We start from the raw sequence: 22,911 nt of genomic DNA, 5'->3' as shown, positions 1-22,911 counted from the left end.
GGATGCTGTTATATTGTAGCCAGAAGGCCTCTCAGAATATGGGCTGGAAGCAGAAAATTTGACTGATACCTTTAGAGGATGCCCCAGTTCCTTGTCTCCTTACTTAGTTACAGCTAATTTGTGCCTGAGTGTAGGCTGAGCTTGGGACTATGTTTGGCTTATGGGGTATAATGGTGCCCTAATCACCCAGTATTTCACTTACTGCCTTATGGTCTTTTATACTGATTACCCTGAGGTCAGAGATGCCTTCAAAACACAATACAGCCTAGGCAAATGACTTTTTTAAATTAAAAAAAACCCAACTTGACCCCATTTTGGTTATTTAATTTCTTTAAAAGATATATTTTCAACTAATGTATGTCATTTAACTGATTTCTTAACTTAAAAGAAAAAACATAACCTATTATTCAAATGACTCTATTTGGATATGATATTGCCGTCACTGGCTTCTAGAAAATCAGGTTTGTGTCTTTTCTTTTTTTTTTAACTAGTTACACCTACCATGTTATAAGCTTTTCTGGAACTGAATTATGTTTTTCCAGATGGTTTGACAGGGACCTGGGTATGGCATTTAGAGATGAACTTTCAGGTAGCATTTGAGATCTCCTGGTGGGCCAGTCTTAACTAGTAGAACAAGTTGTTTGGGTCAAGTTATAGACCTAAATCATGGACTTCAGGGATATTTTCTGAAAACAGATTCCTTGTCTTGGTTCTGGTCATTGGTACCACACCTTTCCCGTTACTGATGAACAGCTGCTGTAATTACACGGGCGAGTCTCACGAGTATGGAAAGCGGAGATAGAGTTGAGTGCTATTTGGTGTTAATCAAGGCGGCCTTCATTTGCTGCCTCATCTGAATGGAGACTATTGAAAGCAATGTGTAAGTACTCAGAGCTCCCAGTGAATGGTGGTGAGAGGGTCTTTGTACGTGAAACATTTCCTAAATTTTCTCTTTTCAAAAATAACCTTTCAAAACAAGCCAGAACTTCTTAGGCAATTACAGAGCCATTTCTATCAATAAAATAGCAACAGGATGTACTGTAGAAGGTTATGTATCCGTTCGTGGCCCAGATGCTCAAGGACGGGCTCATGAAGAACATATCACCTTGCCTTTTGTGTTCTCTTGAGAGGCTGCTCTATTTTTAATCTTGCTTACTGTTCCCATCCCCTTGATTGTACACCAGTAGATAATATGAGGAAAATGATGTAGGCCACCTGCCTTAACCTCACAAATGAGAGGAAGGGAGAACTCACCTGGGGAATCTCAAAACTCTTTTCTGATGAAAAATGATGAATAATTCATGATTGGTTGAAATGTAATGCTGAGTGGGTGAATAGCAAAGGGCATATGGGATTTGGGGGTCTACGGCATGCTTCCTAAAATTCAGCATACAGGGGATGTCCTTCAAACACAAGGAAGTCCTGTACTGGTTATCTGATGGGGACATGCAAGGCAAGAGTCAAAGTTTGTATGTTTAGGAAAAAGCCATCTCTAAGACCCTATTAAGAGATGAAAAAAAATCTAAGAGTTATAGCACATGAGATTACTTAGAACATGAATGATTTTCCAAGCTTGAGAATATACAAAATACAGCAAGCAGGGTATTTCTTGGGGGCAGGGCCTGAGGAAATTAGGACAAGCCCCAGGCCTGGGCTGCCCTCTGCATATACTTCCTACTCTGTGCTACTTTTAGGGCGCTGGTCTGTAAACTCTCCATGTGAAAATCTCCTCTTTGGGAAGGATATAATTAACTCCTTTATACAGAAGTATACATTACTAATAAGCTTCATGGATTTCTTCCCCCTGGTTTTTAACTGCAGATAATCTTTCAGGCAAGGCAGTGCAGCTCCAATTGTGTAACAGCAAGTCTGTCTACTGGGGAGTGGTGGTTACCTTTTGAAGAAAAGGGTGGGAAGTCCAAGTACTTTGAGAGTCACAAGGCTTTTCCTGTGATGGGGCAGCACCCACAGCTGGTGGTGCCCAGGATGAGATAGACATGACTCATGGTGGTCTTGACCCAGTTTTCTTGATGGGGCTTTGTATCATCACAGCAGGGAACCTATAGAATTCATCTCTGCATCCTTCATGTCTAACTCAATGCCTGGTGCAAGGTAGGAGCTCTGTAAATATTGACTGTTGAATGGATGTCAGCTCAGGACCTGCTAACGGGGCGAGGGTATCTGGGAAGGAGGAAGGGAGGCACACAGGTACCCAGCATGAAAGGCTGAACAACATGGTCTCATTCTTTCTTGCCATGGTCCAAGTCATTCTTAATACTATGGGTTTTTCCCCCGCTCTGTCTCGTGTGTGTGTGTGTGTGTGTGTGTGTGTGTGTGTGTACAAAAGAGGCTTTTTTCTTTCTTCCTACTTCCCCACACTTTTGCTTCTGCTCCATCTCAGGCCCTGGCCTTCAGTCCCGGAGCCTGGGTACTATTGGCCTTGTGCTCAAGTATAGTGACCGAATCTTCCCTCTTCCCTGCATGCCCTTGAGAGACCTATTGGGCCAGGAGCCCGAGCAGCAGCTTTTCTCCCTCCACATCTTAGGACAAGCCTTGCCTTTGTCTGCTTTGGATTTACCTAAGACACAGCCAGGAGTTTTGTGCCACCCATAAAGCTGTTGCTGAGGATATAGCTTGTGCCACTCTTCATCTGTTCTCCAGCCCTTGCTACAGACATGGCAAATTTCCAGGAGTTTTGCATTTGTATTGTTCTAGGAAAAAAAAACTTTAAGTGGCTTTTGAAGGGGAGGAGAATGGGGAAAAGGCAACTATTTTAAATTAATTTGGACATCAGAGTGGTTTGGCTCCTGTTCCGAAGCCACTTCATAATGAGTCTTTATTTAGGCACACATCCGTGGAGTGATTAATAAGGAGGGGTAAAAGATAGCAATCCATCTTAGGTACCTGGAAAATTCTGTTTTACACCTGGAGGGAAAGTTCAAAGTGCTTGTTGAAAACCCAAATGTTTTTACCTTTGAAAGAGGAAGGTAGGCAGAGTCCCACTGAGTTATAGCTGGGCCAGAGTAAGTGATTCTCTGTGACTGGGGAGGGGAGCATTGACCCTGCTCCTGCTGCCTCTAAAAATCCGTATCTACTCCATCTCCATCCCACCAGATCATTCTACTTGGGATAAGAGGACACTGTCTGAAGTCTGGGTCTTTCTTGTCCCTGGTCTGTGCCTGGGAAAGGCTCTTGTGCCTAAGGACCTCTTTAAGACTTGTCCCCTGCCTAAAACCTCCTACTTACTTTAAAAGCCTTTTATCCCAAATGTCTACAACATCAGTCGTAATGATACCTTTCCATGTTCATTTGTTTAGATATGCCACACTTCTGCCTGCTGTTGGCAGCCCTCCTGGACTAGGCTGCTTCTGCTAATCACATGGATGTTGAGTGTATTATGTTCACAAGTGGATGTAGAGAAGATATTTTGATTGAACTACAGATCCTTACCGCACGAGCTACTCATGCTTAGCAGAAATGTATTAAACAGTTGTGATCTGGAGTTTCATTAATCTTGGGGATTACGCTGCTTGCACATTGGTTAAATACTGTGGTTTCCATATCTTCCCCTAATCACAAGGATGTTTTATGAAAGAACTTTTGACATGAAGCTGTGTCTCAGGATGTTTCAAGAAAAAGGTAGTTATTGATTTTAATTTGTGATTGTGCATTCATTTCAGCTTACACGGTTTTACGTTGCAGCTTTCTTAAAGCTGTCAACACAGATGTGCTTCACGTAGCTCTCAGTCCTAATTTTGTGTTCTGTTCACTGAAGATAAGTGGCAGTTTCTTATTCTATTTTATTTTCCTGTGGGTTACCAGTGGGTCTAAATAACCCCCTTAGTGTGCTGACAGGACCAGCTGAGAAGAGATGAGAAAGGAGAAAAAAATTAAAAAAAGAGTGAGACACATGAGAAAGATAAAGAAAAGGAAGAGAAGGGAAGCATTTGGGGAAGGTGAGATAGGCCATTCATTCCTTCAGGGCTGCAAGTCTCCACATGATAGTGTATAAGCCAAGAGTTTAGACAGGATGCGTGTGGGCCACTTCTCTGCTCCTTGTCAGGTGGTGAAAGGAGAGGAGAGTTGTCAGGACTCTGGGGGACCCTGAGGCTTAGGTCAGTCTCTGAGGTGCTTTGAAGAGTCACACAGTAAATTCTTCAGCAGAGGGCAAAGGGCATCTGACCAGCAAAGTCTTTGGTATTAAGAAGAGCTAAAAAACAGAATGAGAGGCCAGAAAGAATTGATGGTGAAAATCCTCCTTTCAAAGAGAGATACATCTCAGAAAAACCCACAGAACCAAAGACTCTTAGAGTGGACAGTTATCATTATCGTTTTAGTCCCATCTTTGTGCCTTCCTGATGGGGAAACCAAGACTAAGTGAGGGGAAGTGATGTGCCCAAAGCTATCAGTCAGTGGCTGATCAAGGCTGTGTATCGTGGGTCCTTTCCATACACAAATGCTGCCTTTTTATAGAAACAAAATCAAAGGCAAGTCAGAGCTGTGTTGCATAGAATGAAATCAAACAAGGCAGACAAGGGCTTGACTCATTACGCCCAAAGAAGAAGCATACCTAGAATGGAGTTCAACTTTTCGTAGTCTTGAAACTCATCTTTTCCTGGGCTGGGCCAGGTTTCTTATGTGCTGCAGCTAATAGAAGCAGTCTAGATGGAGCCCAGGCTGCCTGGTGCAGACTCACACTCAGAAGGTTGATGTGGAGTCCTGGTTGGGTGGCTCAGTTGGTTGGAGTGTTGTCCTGCACACAGAAAGGTGTCAGGTCCAATTTTCTTGTTTTACTGGGTTCTAGATCTCCTGTGATTTAAGTGACTCAAAGCCTCTCATGTCTTTGCCTACCTGGGTTGTTTCCTTTTTAGCTAAACTTAAGACTTAAAGGGTCTTACAGACTCATATTCAGGAAGGTTAATGTTTTTGGCTACAGAGATTCTGAAATGCAAAGCAGCCTTGGTGAACTGGACTGAGTGGCCAAGTTAGAGGTTCTCGAATGCACAGTATCGTTGGTTGTCACTGGTCTTAATACCTCCCTCCTACCTCCCACCTTTAACTTTAGGTGTTGGAAAGTGAGTCAGTATAGCCAGTGTAAATCTGTTTCATTTCAAGGTCATAACCAGATATTCTGCTTGATTTCCCCTCCCTCTGAGAAACTCTCAGGGAACATTTTTGGGAACCATGCAGAGTAGGCAGGTTTCAAGAGTATCAGAACCACTGAGTCAAAATGCATGCAGTTGTTGGGCCATATGGTGTGGTTCTCGATGTATCGCTGCACCGTGAACAGGACTTCTGGGGGCATTTGGTCCAATCATCTTAGACTTTTTTGGTAGCGATGCATGGATGGACTGGGAATGGGCTAAAAAGTAAAATAAAATAATCATTACTTCAACAGATATTTATTGGGTGCCTATTTGGTGCAGGTGTTGGAGATACAGTAATGAGCAAAGCACAGCCCCTGATCTCCAGGGCACATATTAGTTATATTGAGGGAAGAGGGAAAACAAATGAACAATATGTTTCTATAGCGATAAGAAACGAAGAAAGGAAAGAAGGAAGGAAGGGAAGAAAGAAGGAAGGAAAGAAGGGCCAAAGAACCAAAGAAAAGCAAGCAAGCTGAGAAGGGGGCTAGGGAGTGCTGGGACCTATTTTAAAGAAGTGTCAGCAGGAAAGGTTCTGACAAGAGGACCTTTGAGCAAAGAGCTGGAGGGAAGAAGGGAGGAGGCCATGGGGATGTCAGCTGGAGAGAGGTCTCAGCAGAGGGAACAGTGAGAATGGAGCCTGCCGCTCCCTGCGGCTCTTCCCTGAAGGCACAACTTACGTTCCTTGCTGATTCCAATTTATAAGCTGGATATTATTATTTTTTACCAAAGGTTTTTGAAGTAGTTACTATTCAATGAGAATTATGCATATAATGTCCTTTATTATAGTAGTTGTTGTTATTAAGTATCAAATTCATCACATTTTTACTGCATGGAATTCTGATTATTGTAGAAAGCCACAGAAAAGACTCCAACCCACCAAACTCATTATTGCTGCTAAGGTATTTGTAGGCATATAACACTGCTCCCTTGGGGATGGGAATGCTACATAAACGTAGAATTGTTTTACTGCCCCTGCAATTCAGATCGCTTGAGAGTGTTCTTCTGAAATGAAAGCCGGGTTGCTTGGGGATAGATTCGAATCAGTGATATAACTTGAAGTGATGCCAGCAGCCCCATTCTCTCACGGTGTATGATGCGGTGGAGGGAAGTGCGGGTGCAGGAGGAGGCAGAGGAATGCGCTGGCTTGGAATTAGCCAAATCTGGAAGTAAGCCAGGATCCATCACGCAACATGTGGCTAATCTGTGTTGTCAATCACCATCTAGCAGTCCAGAGCTCCCAGATCAAGATCTTTGGGGTTGGCATGCTGGAGTAAACAGTAGCGAAGCTGACAAGGTAAAGACTATGCTAAATTAATAAGAAGATACCTTAGTATTTTTAAACCAAAGTTATTTTGGAATCGTGGAAAACGTTCAGGGAGAGAATCAGCTCTTCAAAGCAGATTCCTTGTAGTTATGTCTGATTTTCCCAGGGTCCCTTGTAATACCCCCTTGTAAGCTGTATTTTGTAAATTTTGAGGGTTCCTTTAGGTTAAAAGGATATTGTTTAGGTAGTTTTGTGTGTATATTTAAACGTGAATATATATGAATAAATATGTATTTTCCCCATCTATTTCTATGAAAGTTTGAAATATTTTTACAGAAAGAATCAGAAACATCAGAAATCAAATGAGAGATAATTTACCAAAAACCACAACTGATGTATTATTTTTAGGGGAATCCTTGATTCTCTCTGCGGTCGCCCATCACCTCCCCCTCCCTGTGCCCAGGCTGGGTGAGATACTCTTTTTCTGAGGGCTCAGAATTTCCTGTGTATATCTCAGCCATAGAAATGGCCACTCGTAAATTCAATATCTGCCCAGGGCTTTCTGGAAAGCTGACTCTATGTCCTTGAGCTCAGAATTACCAGCACTTCGCATGATGCCTGACATGTAATAGGGGCTCCATCTGTGTTTATTGAATACATGAAATGACTGAGTGAGTTTAAGATTTATATCTGGTTCTAAACTTCCTGTTAACCAAAGCAAAAAGAAAAATATATTGGTTATACAGTTCTCATGCATATAAAATTAAACAGTATTATTTCAGATCCATTTTTTTTCTTGGTGTTAAGTTCTTGAAAGCATCTGATGGAACATAATACCAAGACAGTGAGTTTTAAGAAATGTTATTTTCAGTACCTAATAAGCTACTCTTACCCTGGGCTAAATGAGAGAATGTGGCTTTTCCTAGAGCCTTGCAGCTGGAGGCAACTCCAGCACCTGGAGATCTGGGTCTTCATCAGCTTCTTAGCAGATTCTTTATTAGAACATCACTTTCTCAGATGGCAATGGGTCCATGAGACAGAGTGTTTATGCTACTGGATTTTATCTTCATGATTGCAACTATCTAATAGTTATTGTACTGAAAGATTTTATTGTGCTTGCAGGCTGAGGCATTAAGTGAAGTGTGTGAAGTAAGGGAAAACATTAATAGAAAACAAGGTGTGAGGATGCTGCAGTCACTGTAGGATTCCGCAGTCACTGTAGGATTCCAGCACACCCTAGCAGGGTGTTGGTCCTCCAAATTCTGCAGAAAAATTTGTCTTTGTTGACCTGTGAAGGCTTTATGAGAAAAGAATTATTTGTGGGAACAAATGTGGATTTAAGAATACAGGTGAGAATAAGTTAATGGATATCTTCTTAATTAAAAAAAATATATATATATTTTTAATTTTATTATTGTTTAAAATATTACAGATGTCCCTTTTTTTCCCCAATGACCCATTCCACCCCGTTTCTTCCCCCTCCCCGATCCTTCTCCCCACCATTGTCCATGTCCTTGGGTTGTGTATATATGCACATAAATTCTTTGGTTACTCTCTCCCCCTCCACCCACCCGCCCTCCTCCATCCCTCTGACATTCATCAGTCTCATCTATGTTTCCATGTCATTGAATCTATTCTGTTCATCAGTTTATTAAGTTCTTTAGATTCCACGTATAAGCAAGATCATGTGATATTTGTCTTTCGCTGCCTGGCTTATTTCACTTAGCATAATACTCTCCAGATCCATCTATACTGTCCCAAAGGGTACGAGATCCTTCTTCTTTACAGCTGCGTAGTATTCCATGGTGTAAATGTCCCACAGCTTTTTATCCACTCATCTACTGATGGGCACTTGGGCTGTTTCCAGATCTTAGCTATTGTAAACTGCGCTGCTATGAACATCAGGGTACATATATTCTTTCTGATGAATGTTTCAGGATTCTTAGGATACATTCCTAGGAGTGCAATCACTGGGTCAAATGGCAGCTCCATTTCTAATTTTTTGAGGATCCTCCATACTGTTTCCATAGTGGCTGCCCCAGTCTGCATTCCCACCAGCAGTGTACTAGGGCTCCCCTTTCTCCACACCCTCGCCAGCACATGTTGTTTGTTGATTTGTTGATGGAGCCATTCTGACAGGAGTGAAGTGACACCTCATTGTGGTTTTAATTTGCATCTCTCTGATGATTAACTACGTCGAGCATTTTCTCTTGTGTCTCTTGGCCATCCGTATGTCCTCTTTGGAGAAGTGTCTATTCAAGTCCTTTGCCCATTTCTTAATTGGGTTGTTTGTCTTCCTCTTGCTGAGTAATATGAGTTCTTTGTACACTTTGGAAATTAGCCCCTTATCAGATTCATCCTTGGCAAATATGTTTTTCCCAGACCGTGGGGTTCCTTTGTATTTTGAGGCTGTTTTGTTGTGCAGAAGCTTTTTAGTTTGATGTAGTCCCATGTTTATTTTTTCCTTTGTTTCTCTTGCCCTAGGAGATGTATCAGTGAAAAGTCCACTACGTGGGATGTCTGTGACTTTACTGCCTATGTTTTCTTCCAGGATTTTTATGGTTTCTTGACTTACATTTAAGTCTTTTATCTATTTTGAGTTTATTTTTGTGTGTGGTGAAAGTTGGTGGTCTAGTTTCATTCTTTTGCATGTATCTGTCCAATTTTCCCAGCACCACTTATTGAAAGGTATCCAAATTGGAAAGGAGGAAGTAAAACTGTCATTATTTGCAGATGACATGATACTGTACATAGAAAACCCTAAAGACTCCATCAAAGTACTACTAGATTTGATAAACGAATTTGGCAAGGTAGCTGGATACAAAATCAGCATCCGGAAATCAATGGCATTCTTATACACCAACAATGAACTTTCAGAGAGAGAAACTAAAAAAGCAATACCATTTACCATTGCAACTAAAAAAATAAGATACCTAGAAATAAACTTAACCAAGGATGTAAAAGACCTGTACTCAGAAAACTATGGGACACTGAAAAAAGAAACAGAGGAAGATTTAAACAAGTGGAAGAAGATACCATGCTCATGGATTAGAAGAATTAATATCATTAAAATGTCTATACTACCCAAAGCAATTTATAAATTTAATGTTATTCCTATGAAAATACCAACAGCATATTTCACAGACCTAGAACAAACATTTCGAAAATTTATATGGAACCAAAAAAGACCCTGAATAGCTGCAGCCATCTTGAGAAAAAAGAACAGAGTGGGAGGGATCACATTACCAGACTTCAAACTGTATTACAAAGCCACTGTAATCAAAACGGCCTGGTATTGGTACAACAACAGGCTTATAGATCAATGGAACAGAACAGAGACCCCAGAAATAGACCCACGCCATTATGGCCAGTTAATATTTGACAAAGGAGGCAAGAGTATCCAATGGAGTAAAAATATTTTTAACTAGCCTCTTCTGCAGAGAGGAAACAGGGCTATGAAGTACAAAGATGTAGTTGTTGAAGGAAAGAAGATGATTGGTTTTTGCTGTGTGTTTATGGGCTGAGAGACAGAGGACAATGAAAAATCCCTTGATCCACAACAATAATTATGAGCATTATTTTTATATGTTTTTAAATGACATTTTCTTTTAAGTTGGGTACTCAGTTAGTAGAGAAAGGCTTAACCATTGGTTGGGTAGTTAAAGGTTCTGAATCCCATGGCAGTCTAAGGAGAAATGGCAGGAAACAAATATTTATTGAACATCTACTGTTTTCCAAGCATTTTGTAAAGAATTTTAGATATTTTTCTTTTCCTTTGAGTACTTATGGTAATTCTGTCAAAAAAAAGGGAAACTGCATTAGTGAGGTTATATTATTGCGATCATGCTGTTAGTGTACATATCACAGCCAGTATTAAATCCACTTAAGTGTGTTCCAAAGCTCAGGAGGGTGTTACTTTTTTATTTTAAAAGTGCTCCAGTGGCTTCTCATTTGCATGGAAGGAACCCTCTGGGACTTTGATTAAGAGCACATCGGGCATTATCTGCATATACAAAAATAATATACCTGATAGATATATGTATGTCTATATTTCAAAAATATGGAGTCATTTTGGGATTTCGCATTAATAATTTATTTAAAAGCATTACATCTACAATATAAACTCAACAAGACTGGGGATTTTGGTATACTCTCTGTGATGTAACTCAAGCACCTAGAACATAGCAGATGCTCAATTAATATTTGTGCATGCGAGTGAAACAATCGTTATAATTCTTTAAACACTGTGCTTAATTTGATCACCTTTCTGTTCATCGACATTTAGATTATTTTCATTTTTTCTTTCATAAACAATACTTATATATGCTACAAAGTCCTTATACATGTGTCTTTCCCCTTTGTAAAGAAATATTCTATTATTTAATTATGATAGATTCCTGGAAGAGGAGTTGCTGGGACGAAGGAACACGTGTTTTAGATTCTGATACAGTCTTTCTGCGTGTGCGCTGGTACATCTATCAATGACGGTACCTCTCAGAGCAGGTAAGATGATCTGTCTCATTGCAACCAGGCTGACTTTGGAGTCACCAGGCTTTTCACTCTTTAAAGGATCATTAAATTCCAAAATTTGGAAGGTTTATTGCTTTCTATAGTTTCTGTTTTCCCTCTTAGAAGCAAGGACAATGTAGTATGGCTCCCTTCTTTTTGGGTTAGAGAGTATATGATATTATTCAATGAAATTAGTTGTTCTTTTTTAAACCCACGTTATGTTCTCTTTGCTATTCTATGCACTCCTGTTTGAATATATGGACCCTCTCTTGTCATTGCTAATTATATACCAAGGAAAGAAAAAACTAAGTCCAAAATTAGTTGTACATCGTCAGCACATGTGATGAAACCATGGCTGCATCTCTAAATCACATCTAACCGCGTGGGAATGACCTGCCACGGGAGCGCGTGGTCTCTTGGTCCAGGCTCAGCAGCCGGTGTGAACATAACAGACTCCAGAGTGGGTCAGATTGGCTGTTAAGGATGCAGAGAAGAAGCTACTGACCTTGATCTTTGCCCCATAAGCCTGTGTGGGATGGGAAAATCCACATGTGACCAACCAATCTTTCTGTTGGTAAATACCGTAAAGATCGCTGGCTTATTGCTGGGCTTTTTGTAGGTTTTCAGCAGAGGATTTAAAAAACTCACGGAAGCATGTGCTCAGCATTCTCTGAAACAATATCAGCAGCAGTACTGTATCTTATTCACACACAAAAATGGTGCAAACCTCTGTATTTCTCTTTTTGTTTTGGTTACCAGGAAGTTTAGAAACAAATGTGAATCTTAATAACTCATTTGTTCATTTATTCAGTAAATGTACTTGGACCCTATTCCATGTCAGGCACTGTGAAAAGTGCTGGGGATTCTGAGCCCAAGGACAGTGTCAGCCTTCAGCAAAGTGGTTCGAGCTCCATCCCTGGAAGGAATGGTTTCGGGCCCCTTGCTCTGGATACTTGCCCTGCAAGGGGCGAGCCTCGTCTTTCCCTGGGAACGTAACCCGTCTCCACTAAACTTATTAGCACTAGAAAGGACGCGGCTCATTTTCCTCTCAGGTGTAGACAAAGGCTGCTGTTGTCTCAGGGTGAAGGGCTTTTGGTGACTTGATTAGCAGAGAGCCCGGCCTGCCCTGATTTTCAGATGGCGACCATCAGATATAATCTGCCGCCTCATTAGGTTGACACTGTTCCTGCCCCCTCTTGTAATAATGTCACTGGAGCACTTAATAATCTTAGGTAAATGCTGTAAGCATACTCTGCCAAGGTAACCCGAGGTCAGTGGCGACAGATGCTCCAAAAAGCAATTGTTTTCTCATTTTGTGCTCTGTTAAAATATAACAAGCAAAGTATAATAATTAGGCAAGTTTAAATATTAGAGAAGGAGCAGAACTTTCGGCAATTTAATTATTTTTAATCTCTGATTTGAACTTGCAATATTTCAAGATCAAGGGGGACAATGAAATATATTGGATGATCGCCATGGACTTACAGAAGAGAGCTTATTTATTCTAGAGAAGAGAAGGTTAGAGAGGGGCCCTTAAGTATTTGAAGACATATAAGATGGACAGTATTTATGAACTCTTCTCCTTTTCCAGTGAAAACAGGCGAAATATGTCATATTGATTCAAGAAGGAGTTAGATTAGGCTACACAAAGAACTTCCTGACTAGAGACTGGAAAAGTCCATGGATGGGGAGTGGAATGGGTATATATATATATATTTATATACACACACACACAGTGTATGTACAAATATGCATATTTTGTCTTTTAATGGTAGGCAGTTATTTTCTTTCTTGGAATTGGATCCCAGAAATGATTTACTGGCCTGACACTAGGCTATGTGCTAATTCACAAAAGTGTATAACCGGCCCCCAGGGAACAATGGGTGGATGTGGCAGGAATTGGACGGGTTGTTTTATATTTAGTGGGTTACGAGACTGCGATGGGATAAGACAGTGGAGCGTTTGGTTCTGTGCCATAGAGCTTATACAGTCTTCTCTTTGGGATAGAGCTGGAGAGATGGGATGATGGATGAGCTTGTGACTCAAGGCTTGACAGGATGTGGGGCTCCCTAAAGAACTAAAGTGAGGCTGCCTTCTGAGCAGAAGTGTCTGGAAGTGACTGGGTGGAGAGACTTCTCTCTGTCCCTGTGATTCTCTGATACAGATTAGCATCATTTCTCTGATAAGTGAGGCCTAGAGGAGGTAGGTGGGAGAAGTCTAATAGCTGCATTTGATAGGGATTGGGGTTGTCCCTCCAGGAGACAGGCCGCTGATCTGACTTAGCTAGATCTGGCTCGCACCTGCTGGGCCTTGAGGGCCAAGGTACCTCCCATAGGCTTAGATCAGCGATTTTCAACCTTTTTCATCTCATGGTACACATAAACTAATTACTAAAATTCTGTGGCATACCAAAAAAAATACTTATTTCCGAATCTGACAAAAAATAGGTATAATTTTGATTGATTTACAAAAAATAATAATAGTAATTATTATTTACAAAGTAATTATTATTTATTAAAGTGAGCAAAAAGTCACTTTTTGCTCCAAAGTGACTTTTTAAAAAAATCAGATGCTTATACTTGTATATAAGGTTTCTGGTACCAAAAATTAATCAATCAGGTGCAATTGTGTTATGTGATGTGACCAATAAGATGCAACTCTATTATATGACCTATATATTTATGGCTCAAGACAGGGCATTCACACCAGATGGCTATTGTTGTGTTGGCTGCTGTCATTTTTTAAATTTTATAATCTAAGGAAAAAGAGGTCAGTGCCCCTGACTAAATTGTCACGTGTTGCACATTTTAAAAATTCTTGCGGCACACCTCTGGCTTAGATCAAATCACTTCTTTTAACTTACCCTTGCTTTTAGAACACCTCTGTAGCACTGGACTTTTATTTCTCATACTGTCTGAAAAGAAGGTTTTCCCTGAATTTTATGATTGAATGACCAAGAAAATAAATGCTGACTCTGAACCTGTAACACGTTAGCCGGGTGAATGTTAACAAAACCCAGCATCATGGTACAATTTCTTGCTCCATTCTCGAGTCTGCTCTTTCTCCAGAGGGAACTTTTCTCCATTTTTCCCTACCTTTGATCATTGGTCAGGCAAAATGAAGAGAAAAAAGTGCAGTTTTAACAAAATAACCTTAACATTAGATGGAATTTGGCCAAAACATAAAGGAAAACTATGCTATTGATTTCCCATTTGCAAATTTTATTTAATTTATGAGGCAAACATTTATCTAGTGCCCACTGTATGCTCCCAGGTACTAGCGATGGTAGTGAACCCTGCCCACATGGGGCTTACCTTCTAGCATGGGGAGCAAACAAATAAGCAAGGAAAACCATGTCAGGTAGTGAAAAGTGATGAAAAAATAAAATAAACCAGTGTAAGGAGGTGTAGAGGGACCAGGAGGGTAGTGCTGTTTTAGATTAGCTGGCTAGGTGAGGGCTCTCTGAGTAAGTGAGATTGCGGCAGAGGTCTGAGTGAATGCAGGGAGTAAGCCCTGTGACTGCCTGGTGGGGGCATATAGGAGGAGTGCTGGGGTGGTGAAGGGTGGAGCATTCTAGGAAACGGGTAGCACATGTGAGGTTCCTGAGGCTGGGCTGAAATGTGCTTGGTGTGCCCCTTTGGAACAGGGAGTGGGAGAGATGGGAGAGGTAGCCAGGATTCGCGGAGTTGGTTTGCCGTAAAAGGAAGCAGTCTTCCACTTGTTTGCAGTGTTTCTGCCCTGCAGCTTTTGACCGAGAACCTCTACGTGTCCCAGACGGGTAGAGAACCTCTTGAAAACCTTGTTGAACGTGTTTGCTAGTTTAATTGCACAGGCATGTTAGCCCTGACAGTTCATCAATAAAGGGATTTAAAGGGAATGTGCAAAGGAATTTGGAATTCCTGCCGTTTATTAGACTTCTCACAAGAGACTTCATTTTATTTTCCGTGCTGTATTTTAAATGAGTAAGTACAATGATTAGAGGCTTTTGCCTGTTTATTATTTGAATAGTAGTGATAACATGAACATGGTAAAAATGAAGATATATTACAAAAAGATATTTAGTGAAAGGAAGTCTCTCTGTCTCAGGACTGCTCAGAAGTAAATACTGTCAGCAGATTCATGGTATGTTTCTAGAATGTAAATACTTCTCTATAAAAGAATGAATGATTGTGACCATGCACATTGTTTCTCATCTTGCAGATCTTGGAGCTCTTCCATATCAGTAAATATGGTGTTGCCTCATTCTTTTTAATATTCAGTTATCTGAGAAGCCCACAGTTTAGTCATTCCCACCCTGATGGACATTAAGGTTTTTGTATCTTTTGCTATAATGATCATTACTGTATGAAAATCCTTGTACGCTTTTCTTTTCGCACATTCATAAGTGTATCTATAGGAAAAATTCCTAGCAGTGGATTGGTGGGCAAATATTTATTTTAAATTTTGATAGATATCACCAAATTATGTTAATTTACACTCCCACCCTGGCCAAGGCTGTTCTTTTGTATCCTAACTACACCGTGTGCCGGTGTTCTTTTTTATTTGCAGTATAAGTAGAAAATCTTCTATCATTGTAGTTTAATATGCATTTCTCTCAGCGTGAAGTTGAATTCAGAGATAAACAATATTGTACTCTTGTTGAGGAATGTCCGTATGACTCTGATTCTTTGAAATTTGTTGAGGTTTGTTGGAAATCTGGAGCATTGATAATTTTATAAATGCTCTGTAAGCTTAAAAAGGTATGCATTCTATTCATTGGGAGTAGGGTTTTATATGTCTGTAGTTTTGAATTACCAGTATATTTGAATGTATTTCTGCTATGTTATTATTATTATTTTATTATTTTAAAAAATATATCTTTTATTGATTTCAGAGAGAGGAAGGGAGAGAGAGAGAGACAAAAACATCAGTGATGAGAGAGTCATTGATCAGCTGCCTCCTGCACGCCCCCGACTGGGGATGGAGCCCGCAACCCGGGCATGTGCCCTGACCGGGAATCGAACCGCGATCTCCTGGATCCTAGGCCGGTGCTCGACCGCTGAGCCACGCCCGGCCGGGCTCTGCTACATTATTTTGTATTTGTTCTATACAACCTTTTTCATGTGCTATTTTAAAAAACAATATCTGCCTTCTGTTGGATTAACCAGGTTTTTCCTTGTTCTTCCTTTCCGACCTCCCTGGAAACTAATTTTGTTTCCTAGAGCTGCTGGAATAAAGCAGCATCGACGGGGTGGCTCACATAATAGTGATTGACTGTCTCAGTTCTGGTGGCTAGAAGTCTGAAATCGAGGCGTCCGCAGGGCTGTGCTCCCTCTGAGACCTGCAAGGAGCCCTTCCTCGTGTCTGAGCTCCGGGTGGTTGCCGGCAGCCCTTGGTGCTCCTCGGTTCTCAGCTGCATCCCTCCCGTCCCTGCCTCTGGGGTCACATGATGCTCCCTGAGGGGGCTCTGTGTGCCTTCTGCTCGTAGCTTTATCATTTCCTTTCTTCTCTTGCTTTGGGTTTATATTACTCTTTTTCTAACGTCTGGAGGTGGGAGCTTAGATGATTGATTTGAGACATTTCTTGCTTTATAATGTTGGCATTTAGCGCTACATTTCACTCAGCACTGCGTTATCTGTGTTCTGCGTATTTTGATATATTGTATTTTCATTTCCATTCAGTTAAATATAGTTTTAAATTTCCTTTCAGACCTTGTCTTTGACCCATAGATTATTTACAAGTGTATTGTTTAGTTTCCAAGTGTTTGGAGACTTCCCTGTTATCTTTCTGTTATTGATTTCTAATTTGATTCATTGTGGTTGGAGAATATACCGTGGTTGATATAAATTCTTCTAAATTTGTGGAGCTTGTTTTATAGCCCACGATATGGTCTCTCTTGGTCTGTGCTCCATGAGAAATCGAAAAGTGTGTATTCTGCTATTTTGGGAGTGGAGTGTTCTATAAATGTCTATTAGATTCTGCTGCTTGATGGTATTATTCTTTATATTCTTCTGTATTCTTGCTGACATTCCGTCTAGTTGTTCTATAAATTGTTGAGAAGAGAGGGTCGACATATTTTTTTAAAGTTCTCTCCAGAACATATCCTTCCTCTTTGAGGACTAAAATGCTCTCCGAATTCACAAGGAGCGTTTCTACTGACCATCTAATAGACCATGGTGGTTATGTGATTCCTCTCTTCCCCCCTTATATCCTTAACTCTTAAAAGCAGACTACTGTGCACCTTTCAGCTGCTGGAGACAAGCACAGTGAATTGGTCGCTGCTGGAGAGGGAGGAAATGGTGATGTGGTTTGAAATTCCCACATCTGTACTGTTGTAACGGTAATTGCTTCCCTAACATTCAGGCATGGTTTGCTCTAGTTCGTCTTATAGACTCACCCTATATACGCAACCCTGCTCCATGTTCGAACCTCCTGGGGAGCTTTTAAAAAATACTGATGTTTTGGCTCCCGCCCTAGAGCCGTTAAATTAGAATCTCTCTTGATGTGGTTCTGAGCACTGGTCTTTGTTAAGAGCTCCCGGGTGAGTTCATTTCCTAGCCAGGCCATCGCCCAGACAATCTCCACACATGTTTATTAAGTACCTAAGAGCTGCAGGGCCTGTGTGAGGTCTGGGGAGGCATAGCTGAAGAAGCTCCTTGATTTTTCTGGGAATGTGGTCCCGTAGCACTTACTGAGGGCCTTACGCCCGGGCTCAGTTAATATTTCTTAAATTGGTAGATTGGCTCACAGATCACTGATAAGCTGCCTGGGATACGAATGGAAAAAGTTAGGAGTGAGAGGGAGTTGGACAGTGGCAGCCCAGTGTTTAGTGAGAGAATCAAGAGATACTGTATCTTTAAAACTCAGCCCTTAATTTTGCCGCTTTTTTGTTTGCTATGTACTCTGGTTGCCAACCCCTACTCCCTTTTTTATTTACTGCATTCTCTTGGACTGGCTAAAAATTTAAAATATTTACCTTTTCCTTCCCCACCTGATTATAAGCTACATATAAAATTCTTTAGGGAGTACTCCTGTTTTTTAAAAATAAATTAATAAATGTTTAACTTTAGATCTAGATTTTTTAAAAAGCTGAAAAGATGGTACAGAGGGTTCTCATATACCCTATGCCCAGTGTTCACTATTAACATCTTATATCAGTATGGTACATTTGTCACAATTAATGAGGCAGTGATACATTAGTATTAGCTAAAGTCCATATTTATTCAGATTTTCTAAGTTTTTACCTACTGTTCTTTATCTTTCCCAGGATCTCACTAGGATACCATGTTAAATTTATGGACTACCTCTCTTGTTTTAATTGATTTTTAGAGAGAGAGGAAGGGAGAAGGGGGGAAAGAGAGAGAAACATCAATGGGAGAGTCATTGATCAGCTGCCTCCTGCATGCCCCCTACCGGGACAGAGCCCGAAACCTGGGCATGTGCTCTGGCCAGGATCGAACCAGCAGCCTTCTGCTGCATGGGGCGTCACTCAACCAACTGAGCCACACCAGCCAGGGCAGACTACCTCTTTTTAATATTCATTTTTAATTTATTTTCCAGCAAAGTTTAATTGGTAACCTTTCCCCATATGAAACAAGATGATTAACACTTTAAGTCCCTTCATTTTTCTACCCAAGCTTCTTCGCTATTGGTATGTAAATTTTGATTCCACCTTGTTTTGAGGAATATAAATGCCAATGAGTTTATGATCTGGGCAACGACATTCATGGGAAATGGCTGTTCTCTTGGCCTTTCTGTGCTGAGGACATGAGGGAAAACCCCACCTGCACCACCAAGTTTTGGCTATACCGTTTGATAATTTTAGAAATCTGCCTTCTGAATTTGCAAAATGACGTTTTCTTAAATCACTCATCCTTACCCCAAAAGAATGGCAAGGAAAATCAACTGTGGGGTGACAAAAACTTGTTTCAATCTTGGTAGTTTCTGAACCCAGATATCTCCATCCAATTGTCTGTCTTTGGAGGAGCAGAAAGAAGAGTCATCACAGATGCAGTAAATAACACCCACAGGGTCAAACTGTTTTCTCAACTGCAGTTATAACTACTTAAATGCTAAGATGTGAACAGCTGCGTAAGAATATTTAACAGATTTCTTGGAGCCATCCCTGCTTTTGATATGACTTTTAAAAGGCTAGCTTATGGAAATCCATAGTGAATGGTTATTTGACATAAGAAAGAAAAACCAACCTGAAAATTGGCAAGAAATGAGATTCTCTGGTTTTCCGTCTAAGCTGCTCATTTTAAGTCACCTGAGTTGGGGGACAACCACAATATACGGCATAACCAGGTGCCTAAGAGTAGTCAGCGGGCGCTGCAGGGAGGTGGAATCAGTTTATACCCGGGGATGAAGGAAGTCTGCGTGGAGGTGTCACCTAAACTCAGTCCTGGAAGATTAGCAAGGTTCATTCATGCATATATTAAGCTTTGACTATGCATCCAGCACTGTGTTAGAACTGGGACCTAGGGTGAGATAAGTTATGACTCCAACTTGTAGTCTGGGAGGGTGGAGATGGACTGATCAGGGGTTGTGGTCTAGTGCAGGGGCTGGCAAACTATGGCCTCTTTTCCAAAGCCAGTCCAGCACCTGTTTTTATGTGACCCGTGAGCTGAGAATGGTTTTTACAAAGCAAAGAGGGATGGGTGTGGGGCCTCTCAGCATTACTTTTTTTTTTGGCATTTCATGCCATAGTGGAGCCCCTATTTGGCCCTTAGATTGAAGGCCTAGTATTTTATGAGTTTGAATTGCAACATACTCATGGGCTACAGGAACACAGAGGAAGGACAGCCAAATCTGCCTGGGGAAATCAGAGACGACACCCCCAGGAAAGGAGATCCTACAGGAACAAACATCTCTTTCCTCTTCAGATACACCAGCCTTTATATCTTCCATCCTTGTTTTTCCCCTTAAGAGTTAGTCGCTCCTTCACCTGCTCCGTATAAAATGTGGCTCCTGTTGCTCTCCTGTGACTGTCCATGCATTGTGTTCCTCTCTGTGTCTGTTTCTCTAAAGCAGGGTTTCTTAACATGAAATCAACGGATAGGCCTCAGGGCTTTGAGAACCCCTCAACTGAGAGCAAGCCGAGGCACATGTGCATTTTTCTGGGAGGAGGGTTCAGATTCTCTAAGTGGTCCATCGTTCAAAAATGTTGAGAAATTCAGTTTTAAAGTGGGTATCTCAAAACTCAAATCAGTACTGCTGATGGTGGGGTTTGACCAGCTCAGAATTAAGTAGAGGGATTGTGAGTTCCCTTTAGTCCAGGCCAGTAGCTCTCCGACATATAGCGGGACGTTCCTCTCAAAGTCCTGTGCATTGGGCCGTAGGTGCACTTTCTCTGCAGGGACATCACGGGACATCAGCCTGGATGCTCCGAACCACAGGGTCTGAGAGAGGATTAAGGTGTAAAAAATTTATTTGGAAGAAGACGCCCAGGATGGTGAGGGTGAGGAAGATGAGAAGCGGGATGGGGGAGGACAGGTCAGGTCGCTTTCCTGAGCCAGCGCCATTCCCCAGCTGAGAAGGGCCACATCTGTCTCCAGAAGAGCGGGGGCCACACCTTGAAACAGTTCCTCGGGCACAGAAAGGAGGGCGGGTTTACCTGGCGGCCTCACTCCCACCTCCTTTCCACCTTGGCGAAGCTGTATCCCAGGACGTGCCCACTCTACCGCACTCCAGGCTGGCATCCTGCACCCCTCAGGACTGCCCAGGGAGCTGGGACCCACGCTTCGAGGGCCTTCTCAGGGGAAGAAACACAAGAGCAAAGGTGAAGACGCGAGAGAACAGGGTGGGAGGACAGTCCCACTGAGACTGTGTGCCCATCCTTCCTCAGTGCATCCTCCCGACATTCACGAAGCCCCGAGGCCGCACCAGTGCTGATGCAGGGGGTGAACGGGCACAGTGCGGTGTCTCCTCTCGCAGAGCTGAGACTCCAGCGTGGGAGACAGGTACTGACCACGCGGTCGCACCAGCAAGCGCACAGCTGCACCGTGGTCAGCGCTCCTGGGATAAGTAGACCGCCCGAGAGCCTTCGTTAGGTGGAGTGACGTTAGACAGATAGGATGCAGAAGGCTTTCCAGGCACAGCGGCTCTGTGAGCTGAAACGCAAAGGACAGGTAGGAGATAGGCACAAGAGGGAGAGCGGGGAGATCCTTCTAGGTTGGGGCTACCACATCCGTAGGCTGTGTGGTGGGCACAGCAAATATGAGAGAAGGCCAGTGTCACCTGAGCAGACAGAGCCCAGGGAAAGGAGGTGGGGACGCCAGCCAGGCGGGGTTTCGCCTTTCTCTGAGGCTCAATGGAAACTTTTTGGAGGGATGTAAGTAGAGAAGTGTGGTAATAGAGACAATTTGGAAGGCCCGGGGGAGAGGACCCAGGTAGTGAAGACCCTCTCAGCTTCAGGCTGTCATGCCAGGACTCTGGCTGCTGCAGCCCTTCCTGTGAAACCCAAATGTTAACAACCCCAGGCTGGGGTAGGTGAAGAAAAAGCAACTCCAGGAAAATCCCTGACGTAGCAAAAAGAGGCATTAGAGGCTTTGGGGCTGGTGGTCATGGGGGGCCCTCATACTCATCTGCTGGCCCTGGGACATTTTTCAAATGCTGCAGAGCTTTTTCTAGACTATTATCTATTAAGGTTTCTTAGCAGCATTGTCAGGTAGGGCAAGAAACTCGAGTTGCCCATAAGGAGTTCTAGAACTGAATGTAGAATACAGGCTTCCTCCTGAGGTCCCATCCCACAAATGGTGATGCTGGAAGATGGTTGGGTGAAGGGCTTCTCCCACACAGCCTGGGCCAGGACTCTGCCCAGGAGGATGCCAACCCCAGGTCCTCAGTGTTTCCTACTGTGCTCTAAGCCCCAGTACTCCTGCTCTGGTTCTGGGGGCTTGGGGAGAGTTGTGTGGCCCAAAGCTCTGCACATTCAAAACAAAACACCTTACAAAGGAAAAACCCTACAGTGACGTGGTTTGAGAAAGAACTTTTATTAATCCAACTGCCAAGTTACGTTTGGCTTCTGGAAAACAGAGGTATCCAACTCATTAATCCAGGAGAAAGTATCTCGGAAAGGCAAGCTTTTCTGTCTCTTTAAAAGCTCTGAGGGCAATTTAAATTTATTCTGATTTGGCAGGAATTTATGTATGGATTGTGATTACCTCCAGTCAGAGCAGGTTGTCTGATGCTTCAATGTGACTGCAAGAAGCCTTGGGATTGGGCCGAGCAGTCTTGGCTGATTACAAATTTATACATAGAAGCAGTGTGTGTGTGTGTGTGTGTGTGTGTGTGTGTGTGTGTGTGTGTGTGTGTGTGCGCGCGTTTATTTTTATTTTTTCGTAATCAAGTCAGAGATGGCAGTAGTCATGTGTTCTGAGCTGTGGGTAGTTTCGATTCTTTCTCTTTACTCCAGGGTATTTCAGATGGCTGCAAGGGCAGACCTCTCTTTACCTGTTGATCTGTATAGAGTCAATGCACAAGAAATAATAGGGAATATCTAGATGCAGGACTCCAGTTCCTCCCATTTCCTGCAGTGCTCTGCATTTTTTCCTTTCTGAACTGGGCAGCCGCACGGGAGAAGTGGATTTAACATGTCAAACCGTGGGCATTCCTTCTAAAAGCTTTTAGGTGCACTCTTGCTTAGTAATTCTAAAGTGCATTACATCTTCCCAGAGAAATTCACTGAGATTTGGACAAATTGGAGGACTTTAGAAAAGAGTCATAAAGGTGATGAAGGGCCGGAGGGAGTGACTGAAAAGAGATTAAAGGAGTGAAACATGGATCTTGGCCAAACTATAGATGTGGAAGGAGCAGAGGGCAAAACACTTAGAGGATGATAAACTGTCGGGACAGGAAGAGAGAGTGGCTGTTTCAAGGCTCTTAACCTCTTTCTGGGTCATGGATCCTTTTGTGAATCCAGTAATAGCTCTGAACCCTCTCCTCAGAAGAATGTCCAGGCTCACACACTCTTGGCCGATTTCTTTCTTGCTCTCGCTCTTGGCTGCAGAC

General features: G+C 42.2%; 1 protein-coding gene across 4 annotated transcripts in view; it reads left to right on the top strand.

The window, feature by feature from the left end:
- Window positions 1-22,911, top strand: part of LYPD6B (LY6/PLAUR domain containing 6B) — a 149,632-nt gene that overhangs the window by 66,275 nt on the left and 60,446 nt on the right. For all 4 annotated transcript variants that reach the window (XM_016205584.2, XM_016205605.2, XM_016205622.2 and 1 more), the window contains exon 2: window positions 10,805-10,914. The gene's annotated coding sequence lies outside the window, so the exon portion shown is untranslated. The remainder of the gene's footprint in view (window positions 1-10,804; window positions 10,915-22,911) is intronic.

The sequence above is a fragment of the Miniopterus natalensis genome, chromosome 8 (assembly GCF_054644295.1).
Source record: "Miniopterus natalensis isolate mMinNat1 chromosome 8, mMinNat1.hap1, whole genome shotgun sequence".
NCBI lineage: Eukaryota > Metazoa > Chordata > Mammalia > Chiroptera > Miniopteridae > Miniopterus > Miniopterus natalensis.
Note: the sequence above shows the minus strand (reverse complement) of the source record. Positions and strands in the feature narration are given on the sequence as shown.